Below are 13,414 nucleotides of genomic sequence, written 5' to 3' on the forward strand. Positions count from 1 at the left end.
ACTTCCCCAACTGAAGCTCCCTTCTCTGTGATAACTCCAGCCTCTGTCAAGTTGACACACAAAACCAGACAGTACATCCACCATGTGTACTCTTTGGTTGGTGGTTTAGTCCCTGGGAACTCTAAGGGTACTAGTTAGTTCATATTGTTGTTTGTCCTACGGGGCTGCAAACCCTTAAGCTCCTTGGGTCCTTTCTCTAGGTCCTTCATTGGGGACCCTGTACTCAGTCCAATGGATGACTGTGAACCTCTACTTCTGTATTAGTGAGGTACTGTCAGAGCCTCTCAGGAGACAGCTATATCAGGCTCCTGTCAGCCAGTACTTGCTGGCATCCACAATAGTGTCTGGGTTTGATGATTGAATATAGGAAGGATTCCCAGGTGGAGCAGTCTCTGGATTGCCCTTCCTTCAGTCTCTGCTCCATAGTTACTCTCTGCAACTCCTTCCAAGGGTATTTTTTTCCACCTTTTAAGAAGAAAAGAAGTATCCACACTTTGTTCTTCCTTTTTCTTGAATTTCTTGTGGTTTGTGGATTGTACTTTGTGTATTCTGATCTTCTGAGCTAATAACCACTTATCAGGGAATGCATACCATGTGTGTTCTTTTGTGATTGGGTTACCTCACTCAGGATGATATTCTCCAGATCCATCTATTTCCCTAAGAATTTCATAAATTCATTGTTTTTAATAGCTGAGTAGTACTCCATTGTGGAGATGTACATGAATGTGTTTAGTATGTCTTCTTGAAATGTGTGGGTATACATTGTTCTCACTTTTAGATTTACAACCAAATTTTTGAGACAATAGAGAAAATCTTATTTAACATCCTGGCTCATGATTTAATTCACATTGACTAACAGAACTAATTTAATTAGAAAATGCCAGGTTTTGTAATTTTATTAATCAGTATCATACATGATGTTTACTGACAGTGTAAAAAGCATTTCTAACCAAACATACTGCCTGAAATCATTTGATTTTAGTGCACCCAGCATTTAAGAACAATCAATTGTTCATTAACATTTTCCAACTTACAATCTTATGATTTGGAGATTGTCTTGGGATTTATGTTATCTCCTTTTTAAACTTACATTAATCTCTAAATTTCATCTCTGGAGAGTCTTTAACCTAAAATTAACAAGTATCTATCTTAGGTAGTTTAGTTTTGTGACATAATTATTTTTCAGTAATTTTAGCATATATCATCATTTTCAAACACACATTATTTCTGCTTAAAAGTTCACTGTGTTGCAGTGATATCAGTTATGACTACTTATATTAACATAATACTCTTGAATATGAACCAATCTTTATGCACAATGATAACATTGTGACATCATTTAAAGTTCCAAAATAATCTTTGAAGTTATTTCACATTAAAGTAAATCATGACATATACACTCACAATAGTGTGTCTATTTAGTAAAAACTGTACATAATTCCAGATGTAGGTAAAATATTTAACTGATGATTTGTAAAATATTATCTGTATAATAAAATACATCTGTTTCATATATTAGTATGAAATATCAAATATTTAAAATAGCAATAATCATAACAGTAATCATAATAAACCAGAAGGAAATATGTCATATATAGTCTGTACAGGTATTTTTTCTCAATTCCATAATTTTTTTTAATATTCACTTGTTTATACTATAAGAAATATATATTACTATGTAATAGAAGAGCAATTTAATTAAAAGTAATTTTGCAATCAATTATTGAAAGAGGTATTCCTTTTATTTCCATAAATTTAGTAAACAAAACCACTTCTCTTTTCTTGTTTTATTTTCCTTCAACTAAAAGACACAAATCATGGACCAAATATATTTTATTAGCTTTGTTTTTCTTCTTTTTTTTGTATTGAAAACATTTTTTCACACAGTATATCTCATGTCTGATTATGGTTTCTCCTCCTTCCACTCCTCCCAGTACCTTCACAGATTGCTCACCTCCCCCTCAAATCTGGAGTCTCACCTTTCCTATCTTTCATTACCAGCCAACCGTCAGACTGAGCATGGGAACCCCAATAGAGGAGTTATAGAAAGGAATGAAGGAGCTGAAGGGTTTGCAGCCCCTTAGGACAAACAACAATATGAACTAACTAGTACCCTCAGAGTTCCCAGGGACTAAACCACCAACCAAAGAGTACACATGGTGGGACTCATGGCTCCAGCTGCTTATGTTCCAGAGGGTAGCCTTATCTGCTATCAATGGAAGGGAAGACCCTTTGTCCTGTGGAGACTCCATGCCCAAATGGTAGGGGAATGATAGGGTGGTTAGGTTAGAGTGGGTGGCTATTTTGGTATTGCACTGACATAGTTATTAAATGTCTAAAGACAAGGGTGTTGCTTTGTACTATCATGAATGGTCATTTGAACAAAATTAAAATCCTTAATATTTTACATGCCATTATAAATGTATTATGTTTTCTTTTATAAAAGTTAGTAAAATTTAGCTAGTATACCTTAATGTGAGAATCTCCATTATCATCACCTACAGTTTTCAAGTTCTTTTCTCTTAACTAATCAATTTATCTCCCCCCCGAACCCCCCGCCACAATCTCTCTACCATCCTTCTCCTCTTCTCCTCTGAGACAATTGAGGCCTTTCTGGGTGTGCCCCTCCTTAGCACATCAAGTATTTGCAGCACAAGATACATCCTTTCCCACTGAGGCCAGAAAAGGCAGTCCTGTTAGGGGAATGTGATGGTTTGTATATGCTTGGCACAGGGAGTAGCACTATTAGAGGGTGTGGCCCTGTTGGAGTAGGTGTCACTGTGGGTGTGGGCTATAAGACTCTCATCCTAGCTGCCTGGAAGCAAGTATTCCACTAGCAGCTTTCAGATGAAGATGTTGAGCTCTCAGCTCTTCCTGCACCATGGCTGCCTGGATGCTGCCATGCTCCCACCTTGATGATAATTGACTGAATCTCTAAACCTGTAAGTCAACCCCAATTAAATGTTGTCCTTCTAAGAATTGCCTTAGTCATGGTCTGTTCACAGCAGTAAAACTCTAAGGCAGAAGTTGGTACTAGGAGTAGGGTATTGATGTGATAGGACTGACCATGTTTTTGTTTGGAAGAACTTGGATTTAGGGACTTTGGATTTGGAAAATAGTGGAATGCTTTAAGTGAGGCTTAATGGGCTATCCTAGTAGGACTATAAAAAGACTTTGTTACTGATAGTGATTTGAACTGTGAGGACCTGGCCTAAGCGGCCTCAGTGGACAATTTCAATATGTGGCCTAGAGACAGTTTTTGTGGGATTTTGGCTGCTTTTTGCCCTTGTATGAAAAGTCTAGCTGAGGCTAAGTTAAAGAGATTTCTATTAATTACATTGACAAAGGAAATCTCAAAAAAGCCTAGCATAGATGTTGTTCTCTGGTTAAGTCTCATCAAAAGCATTTTGAACAAGCCTGGAAAGCTTAGAAAGGAAAAATATAAAATACATGGTATTAAAAGGGCACTAGGAAGTAAAATGGAGTTGAATTCTATGTTCAAGGATATTGAATTGAGTTAAGGGCAATGTCCCACCCAGATCAGTTTAGGTCCAGGCATAGTAGTAAAAGCCTTTAATCCTAGGAGGCAAAGACAAGTAAATTTCTGAGTTCAAGGCCAGCCTAGAACACAGCAAATTCTGGTTGGTGAGCAGAGGGAGGGAGGGGGGAGGGAACAGGTTTTTTTTTTTTTTTCTTTTCTTTTTTTTTCAGAGGGGAAACCTGGAAATGAGATATCATATCACATGCAAATAAAGAAAATATCTAATAAAAAGAAAAAAAAACCTTAAATCCAGACTTGGTGTACCAAACCTTTAATTTCAGTGCTTAGGATCTCTGAGTTCAAAGTCAGTCTACAGAGCAAGTTTAAGGACAGCCAAGCTTAGGCAGTGAAGGAGACAGAAAACTGAAATCTGATGAAAATGTAATAGAACAAGGGGGCAGCTTCTAGCCCCAGCAAACAACAGAACTCCACAGCTTTGGCCACGTGGCTCTGACTTTAGAGTCCAGAATAGAAGGGACTACTGGGACAACTGATGCTGGTTAGCTGGAGCTAAGAAATTAATAGTGATTAGAGACCAGTATCACTGAGGTGTAATCTTCTGAGAAATATTTTCTGAGAGCACAAAGAAGCTATGTTCTAGAGATAGCCAAAGTTGTTCCTCTTGCTGCAACTGTTCTGGGTAATGTGTAAGAGAGGTACTGATTTTGAATGCATGAAGGGGTCATGAAGAGCAGCTGAGATTTGGCACTGTGAGAAGCCATGGAAGGCCATTGGTGAAGGTGCAGCCTCAGTTACAGTTGATGACCTAGGTCTAAAGGGGTCATGCAAGGAAGCTTCGTACCATGAAGAGAGCCTATAAGAGGCTATTGGTGAATCCTAGTTGCAGCAGAAGATCTCAGAATATTAGAGATGCCAGTACCATGAATGGCACCATGAATGGCTACCAAGAACAGCAGCAGCAGTGGAGTGGATCAACCTGAGCTTAGAGTGCTACAGAAGGCAGAGCTGGAGAAGTGACACCAGTCCTCTGGAGAAGCCAAGAAGATCATGTATGGATCCCAGACATTGAAACAAAAATCTATAACACTGAAGTTGTCTTGGAGACCCTAGAATATTCAAGATGCTAAAGCCAAGGGCTTTCTGCTGAGGAAAGCTGCTCACAGGGAGTGGAGCCAGCCCAGGAGACAGAAGTCTGTTACAGTCAACAAAGCTGAAAAAAGAGTTGCAGTTCTGAAGACCTTCTTGAAACCAGACATGGAGATGCATCTGGTTTCCTGTCTTGCTTTGGGAATTACATTTAAGTGATTGGATGAATCTCAGAAGAGACTTTGAACTTCAGACTTTTAACATTGTGGAGACTGCTATACACTATGGGGACCTTTGAAGTTGGACCTAAATGTATTTTGCAATATGCTATGTTTAGGTATGGCCCCCATAGACACATATGTTTGAACAAGCCTATGAGGGTCAAAGAGTGGTATGTGATGGTTTGTATATGCTCAGTCCAGGGAGTGGCACTATCAGAAGGTGTGGTGACCCTATTGGAGTAGGTGTGGTGTCACTCAGGGTAAGGGCTTTAAGACCTTCATCCTCGCTGCCTGGAAGCCAGTATTCTGCTAGCAGCCTTCAGATGAAGATGTAGAACTCTCAGCTCAGCCAACACTATACCTGCTTGGACATTGCCTTGATGATAATGGACTGAATCCCTGATCCAGTAAGCCAGCCTCAATTAAATGTTGTCCTTATAAGAGCTGCCTTGGTCATGGTATCTTTTCATAGCAGTATAACACTAACTAAGACAGGGAGCATATTCCACAAATAGGCAACAGCTTTAGAGACAGTCCCTGCTCCAGTTGTTGGGGGCTCCACATGAAGACCAAGCTGCACATCTGCTACATATGTGCAGGGAGCCTAGTTCCAGCCCATGTGTGCTCTTTGGTTGGTGGCTTAACCTCTGAGAGCCCCAAGGATCCAGGCTAGTTATTACTGTTGGTTTTCCTGTGCAGTTTCTATCCCCTTTGTGGCCCTCAATTTCTCTCCCACCTCTTACATAAGAGTTCCTGAGTACCATCTAATGTTTGTCTGTGGGTTTCTGCATCTGTTTTAATCAACTGCTGAGTGAAGTCTCTCAGAGGGCAGTTATTCTAGGTTCCTGTCTACAAGCATAGCAGAATATCATTAACAGTGTCAAGGATTGATGTTTGCCCATGGGATGTGTCTCAAGCTGGACCAGTTATTGGTTGGCCATTCCCTCAGTCTCGGCTCTATCCCATGTCCCTGCATGTTTTGTAAACAGGGTAAATTTGGGGTTGAACATTTTGTGGGTGTGTTGTTGCCCCCTCATTCTAATGGAGTTCCTGCCTGGCTATAAGAGGTGGCCTTTTCAGGTTCCATATCTTCACTGCTGTGTGTCTTCCTGATTAATTCCTGAGGAGCCTCCCCTGCTAAGTGTCTGGCAGGTATTGTGGGTGGCTCCGTGCTGCTTGCTCTGTTGTAAGACCCCCAAGGTCTTACCCTAGGTGTACTACCCCAGAACACAGACTGATGATAGATCACTGCGATAACATGAGGTTTACTGATCCAATGTGTGTGGCCAATGCATGTGGGGTTACTCAGCCATGCAAGCTCAGACAACCCCGAACTCAGAATGTACACATCTTTTATACCTTACAGAGGGCAGTCTTCAGCAATAAGGCTAGCTGGCTTACTCTGGTTGGTGGAACACAGGACAAAGGATCTCATCAGGCATTGGTTGGCTTGCTCAGGGGGCTGTTCTTGGCTCAGTCAGCCAACATCCCTATCCAGCTCTGCACCTGGCCTTGAAAAAGTCCCTGGGAAGAGGCGGAGTAACTAGGTGGTAGGGGGATTGTTATCAGCAAGGTCAGGGTGACAGTTTGTGGTCTTTTTCAAAATTCACCACAGGAAGGGGTTGGGGGTTATCCCAAGAATTGCTGTTGCAAACCAGCCAGTCTGGGCCTCCCTCAACATACAGGAGAAACAGGGTTCCGCTACAGGTTGGCAAAACATCAGCAAAGAAAAAATGACTGACAGAGACAACACAAGGAAATTCAGGATCTGAATGTATTTCTCAAAAATGGCATCAGACTTTTACAGTCATTACAAAAGAGAAAAGAAAAATCTGGCAGCTCACTGGTCAAGGTACATCTGAAGCCACCTGAAACATACTGGGTCTAAAGCAGCAGCCATCTCCTCTGGACTGACGCAGCACCCCAGGAGTGCTCAGGCCTGTGCGGGGGGTGGGGGGTGGGTGGGGGGCAGTCATTGTCCCATGGTGCTGCTGGTGAGCCAGCCAGGAGGGTAGAAGCTCGAAGCTCAAATATTCTGCAGTACAGCTCTCACACACACTTGGCTCAAGGTCCCCTCCACCCCTCATCCTTAGTAAACACCTAACTATGCTAATCTTCTGGGCTAGCAGAGGTATGCCCAAGGAGTCCCATTCTTGCTAACTATACTTAGAACAAAACAATAATCTAGTTCCTGGGAGTGATTCAACTGCAATTCTAATATGGTCTGCCCTATGTGACTGAAATGAGGATTTTAGTTAAACTTGCCCTGGGATTATCAACTACTATTCAGCAAACTTCAATACCCTACCTCCTTCATTATCTCCCTAACAATGCCAGAGGCAATTAGTCTGAATGGGTAACATTGCCTGAGAAATTCCAAGCCAGAGTTTGGCTAAAATGTTGGAACATTGGTAAAGATCAGAGAGCAATGTCCAATTTTGTTTAGCTATTAGTAAATTATATCTTGGTAAGCACCTAGCACTTGAGACCTTCCATCGACTACTGAAAGGACAAACCTGGGCTACCTCTGAGATAGAAATGCCAAGGAATGAATTCTAGGAGACTGACTGGCTTCCTTTGAAGCTTTATGCCTCTGTGGGCTGCTGTCACACAGACTTTACTGACGTGGGCGTGGCAAATTGCTAACCTTGTTTTCATGGACCTTAAGGTCATTGCGACCACCAGTCATTTTTGTTTTGGCTGGTCTTAGCTTGGTCATTCTGACTCAACATCCTGACCATCAGAACTTTGTTTTTATAACATATCCTTGGCTATCTCTGGAACACAACTCCTCAGTGTCTGAAGCTTCTGCTTGCTACTGTAAAACTTTGTTTCCACACTACTTGCTGCTTACAGGAGCTGAAACATGGCCCCCTTATTTTACTTTATTTCCACATTCCCAGAACTTTGTTTCTATATTCTCAAAAGCTTTGTTTCTATATTCCCAGAACTTAGTTTCTACAGCTTTTTCTTTTTCACTTTATTACTTCAGCTCTCCTAGGAGAGGCTGTCTGGAATGAGGAATAATTCACGTACTTGGGTTGCTTCCTGGGAACCAATCCCTTAATGTATAAAGGAGCCAATCATTGGAAGAGTAGGCGAGACTTCAAGGTTTGACAGAGGAACAGAGAAGCAGGAGAGAGTTAGTGTCCTTTTTGAAATGGGGACAACAGAGAGGTTAAGATGTAACTGCTAGAGTTTCCCAGTATCATGTCAGATGCCCAAGGATTCTTGACCAGAGGAATCAGATTTTAATAATGCTTACAAGACTAAGTTTTAGTTGTTGTGTCCAGAAATAGATTTACCATTAATTCTGAACTAAGTTTGTGTTGCATTTTCCTTCATGTGGTGACTCATCTGGATTCAAGGAGAAAGGTACTATTGCCAAGCGTGGTTTTGCCAGATGTGTATCACTAAGGCCATGGGGGTTTGAAGCAGGGGATTGGTGTGGTAGAGACTAACTAGTGGGAATCAAGTGATCTGGGTAGAGAGGTTGAGGCAGTCAGAGTTAGAATCTCCTTGAGATAAAAACAGGTCAGCCACTGCCTGCCAGTTCATAGCCAGCCAGACTGCCAGGGCAGAAGCACAAGCATGGGACATGCCAGTTCAATTCTTTTTAATATTTCCAGCAACAGATAGGTCCTTGATTTCCTCACCCACATAGTCTACTACAGTTGTAGAACTCTCAGCTCCTCCTGCACCATGCCTGTGTGGATAGTGTCATGTTCCTGCCTTAATGATACTGGACTGAATTTCTGAACCTGTAAGCCAGCCCCAATTAAATGTTGTCCTGGCCCTCTGGCTCTCTCTCCAGTCTCTCCCCACACCTGATCTTGAACCACTCCCATTCCCATCCTTTTCCCCTCTCCTACACAGTTCCCTCTCGCCATCTGCCCGCTGTGACTATTTCATTTTCCCTGCTAAGTGAGATTCAGGCATCCTTGCTTGGACTTTCCTTCTTGTTTAACTTCTTTGGGTTTGTAGAGTGTATTATATATATCCTGTACTTTATGGCTAATATCCACTTATTAGTGAGTACATACCATGCATATTCTTTTAGGTCTGGGTTACCTCACTCAGGATGATATTTTCAAGATACAGCCATTTGCCTGCAAAATTCATGATACCTTTGTTTTTAATGGCTAAATAGTATTCCACTGTGTAGATTACAACATTTTCTGTATCGATTCTTCAGTTGAGGGACATGTAGGTCTTCAGTTTCTGGCTACTAGAAATAAAGTTGCTATGAACAAAGTTGAGCAACACCCCTTTATGCTAAAAGTCTTAGAGAGATCAGGATACAAGTCACTTACCTAAACATAACAAAAGCACTATATAGCAAGCCAATTGCCAACATCAATCTAAATGGAGAGAAAATTAAAGCCATTCCACTAAAACAAGGAACAAGACAAGGCTGCCCACTTTCTTCTCATCTATTCAATATAGTACTTGAAATCTTAGCCAGAGCAATAATACAACTAAACGCAATCAAGGGGAAACAAATTGGAAAGGAAGAAATCAAAGTTTCGCTATTTGACTATATGATAGTACATATAATTGACCCCCAGAACTCCTACAGCTGATAAACACCTTCAGCCAAGAGGCTGAATGCAAAATAAACTCAAAAAACAAAAAACAAAAAACAAAAAAACAAAGACAAAAACAAAACCTTTGCTCTTTTTACACAAATGATAAACAGGCAAAGAAAGAAAGAAAGAAGGGAGATGACACCCTTCACAATAGTCACAAAAAATATGAAATACCTTGTTGTGACTCTAACCAAGCAAGTGAAAGATATATATGACAAAAACTTCAAGTCCCCGAAGAAATCAAAGAAGACTTCAAAGGATGTGAAGATCTCCCATGTTCATGAATTACAAGGATTAACATAGTGAAAATGCCATTTTACCAAATGCATTCTACAGATTCAGTGTAATCTCCATCAAAATTCCAACACACTTCTTTGAATGGGTTGTTAACTACTTTTCATTCTTTCTAACTGTCCTTCTTCCATCAAGTATCTGATCAATTCGTTTGGATCTATCTACTTCAAATAGTTCTAAGTATCTCCAACTTTTATATGTGCCATGTGATTAGGTATTGTCTAGTGTGAGTCAATGGCATGTCAGAAAGCATGCTATCTTTGTCACTCAACACTGGTGACATTCTCATGAGAGTAATGTAATGTTCACAGCTGATCACAAGGCTCTTATAAACAAGATCCATCATATTTTTTGACCTCATGTCCTCCGTTTCTGCTCTGCCCAAATATCAGTTTGTGCTAGTCATAGAAGCATAGCAAAAATCTAAGCTTCCTCAAAACTTTATGTATGTTCTTAATTCGCTTTATTTAGGCTTGTTTATTCTCCCAGATGTCTTCCACCCATTTGGGTGACCTGTCCTCTTATTTCCCTTAACATATTTTTCCAACTGCCACAGGGTAAAAGTTACCTTCCTGATTCATTTACGGGATTTGAAATGGAACACAGTTTATCTGCTTTTCACTTCCTGTTTATGCATTTACATAGACCTCAGTAGCCTGTGACTTACTGCCTTTTACTGTTTCTTCCATGTGGAGGAACATCTGTATGACATTACACCCTAATTCTCAAGGCCACTCATATACCCACAGGGCTTAGAAAAAATACTTCCTGTATGATAAGTGTTTGCTTAATTCTCACAAAAAAAAAAAAAAAGGAAAGAAAAGAAAAGAAAAAGTAGGTGAGCATGGTATTATGTGCCTGCCACCCCAGCACTAAAGAAAAGGAAGCCAGAAATGAAAATTTATCTTATAAACAGCAAATAAAATTTAAAAAAGGATGAATTAAATCCAGTGAAATTTTTTTGGCATAGTTGTCACACCATTTGAATCTTCTTGTGCTATGCTGTGGTGAACAGTGAGACCTAGAGGATTAGCTCTATCCCACACATGAGAATGCTATGTCTACAGAAATTACTCTTTTATTAATTCAGTCTCGACTGTGCAGCTTATAAATGATGGAGCTACGATGAAGACCCAGGGAAGTTTCTCAGCATAGTTCACTCTTTTTACCTTTCCTGCTTTGTCAAATACATGACTAAACACAAATGGATGCCAGTTTTTGATATTAGCATCACTTAGGATTATGCTATTGAATTATACTTTCAAAGTAGTCTTTTCAAACTCCTACGAGGTCAGGGCCTGACAGAAGACTATCTTTGCATCTGTAAAACCGTTTCTGGACATCATCCTATTTATCTATAAAATATGAAAATCATGGTTTAAGCTCCTTTGGCATTCCAGCATTTTAGACCCAATGTTTCTGTGTGGCAGGTGGCTTTTGTGTTGTACACACACACACACACTCACACACACACAATATGTAAAAAGAGAAATTCCCGTGCTATCTTGTGAACTATATATTAAATAAAACCTAACAGAAAATCTAGAACATTATAATAATAAAAAGTATATACATTCTAAGTGGGATGACCCAGTTCTAAGAAGGAAGTGGTTTTAGTCTCCTTTGGGAGGATTCAGGAAGGTAACTTTTTATCTTGTGGCAGCTGGAAAAATATGTTAAGGGAAATAAGAGGATAGGTTACCGAAGTGGGTAGAAGACATCTGGCAGAGTAAACAAGCCTAAGTAAGGCGAAAATTCTTAAAGTTTTCCGAAAGTCCTGAGTTCAAATCCCAGCAACCACATGGTAGCTCACAACCACCTGTAATGAGATCTGATGCCCTCTTCTGGTGTGTCTGAAGACAGCTACAGTGTACTTACATATAATAAATAAATAAGTCTTTGGGCCTGAGCGAGTGGGGCCTACCAGAGTGAGCAGAGGTCCTAAAAATTCAATTCCCAACAACCACAAGAAGGCTCACAACCATCTGTACAGCTGCAGTGTGCTCACATGTATAAAATAAATAAATAAATCTTTTAAAAAATAGTTTTGAGGAAGCTTAAGTTTTTGCTAGGCTTCCATGACTAGCACAAACTGATATTTGGGCAGAGCAGAAATGGAGGATATGAGGTCAAAAAGTATGATGGATCTTGTTTATAAGAGACCTTGTGATCAGCTGTAATCATTACATTTACTCTCAATGAGAATGTCACCACAGTGCTGAATGACAAAGATAGCAGTATTTTCAAGTGGAAAATCCTGATGTAAGCTCAGTGATGCAGAATAGTGACAGCAGCATTAACTAGGAGCAGGGATCAGTACTAAGAACCCTATTTCAGGATCTGAAAGGAAATGTCTAGCACTTGATTCATTACAAGGAGGGAAGTTAGGAACAACTCATCTGTATGTAGTCTGATTATGTATAAATAATTTGTAGCCCTGGGTAGCTAGCATGTGTACTTTTGCTGTATGTAATTTTATTTATGTTACTTAAGTAAGGGAAGGGAGGAAAAGTGCCTAGGAAATCCAAGCACTGTCTAGATTCTAATAATGTGCCTCTTCAAATAAGCTACTGAGAAGAGTAATTCCTTGTGTCCTGAACAGAAATGGGATTTAATTACTTCATGTATGCTTTTACACCCCACAGAACTCTTCATTGGGAATCTGCAAAAAACCCCAAACCAAACAAAAAAAAAAACTGACTCTTTAATTGCTTCTCTGAGAAGCTCAGTATAAATATGGTCTGCTGAGTATCAAGTAGCAGCAGAATGCTCCTTTAGTTTTTCTTCCTTCAAAATCAATCTGAGTAGAAGTGTAATGTTTACCAAGATGCAGCTGTTTCTCCTTACTCCCTCATTTCCACTCCTATAAAGCCTACATAAAGATGACTGGGTCTGCCTGTTACTGTTACCATGGTAACCCTCCCTTGCAGTTTGCTTGTGAGACAATCTCCAGGTTTCAGTTAAGTCTACAGGGCCTGTCTTGGGTCAGTTATCTTTGTAGAATCCACAAGTAGACAAAATCATTGATAGTGGTTCATTAGCTTCAAATAATCAACTCTCTAATTATGCTCCTCAGATAAATCACATCATACGTTGTTCATATGTAGCAAATAGATGCCAACATAGGAAAAGTTTACTTGATTTTTTTTTTAAATTGCTCAGGACAAAGTTGGAAGATGGTATTAGTCCCACATGTTTTAAAACCATGTCTAGTATATATGCAGAAACATTTAGTAGGACTCCAAGATTTTCAGACAATATTTAGAACTTAGATATTGTGCTCTTTCAAACCGAATAGCTGTTAGGTTAAAAAAATATATACATGATCAACTTCTTTCTTCTCCTTTTCTTTCTGGTGTTGGCTAATGCATAACACTTCTGGAACTTAGGCCCAGTCAAATTGCAGTAGAGTGTTTTTTATGTGCCATTTTCAACAATAATTTGTATGCCATGCTAATAACCATTTAACAAGAACTCATTAAAACATTGTAGGCTCATGTCTAATATAAATTCAGATACTAATTGAATGTCCTTTATACTGTTCTCCAGAGTGGACATATTTGTACAAAAGCACTTTTAATTATGCAATAATTATAAACTACAGTTGTTGGTTAAATTGAGCACAATTCAATAGACACTCTGTTTACATTTTCCATGAAAGCAGAAGAGTCAGAACATAGGGTTTTCTTTTGTGTTAGTATGTGTACTTGTGTGTGTGTGTG

The sequence above is a fragment of the Mastomys coucha genome, chromosome X (assembly GCF_008632895.1).
Source record: "Mastomys coucha isolate ucsf_1 chromosome X, UCSF_Mcou_1, whole genome shotgun sequence".
Lineage (NCBI taxonomy): Eukaryota > Metazoa > Chordata > Mammalia > Rodentia > Muridae > Mastomys > Mastomys coucha.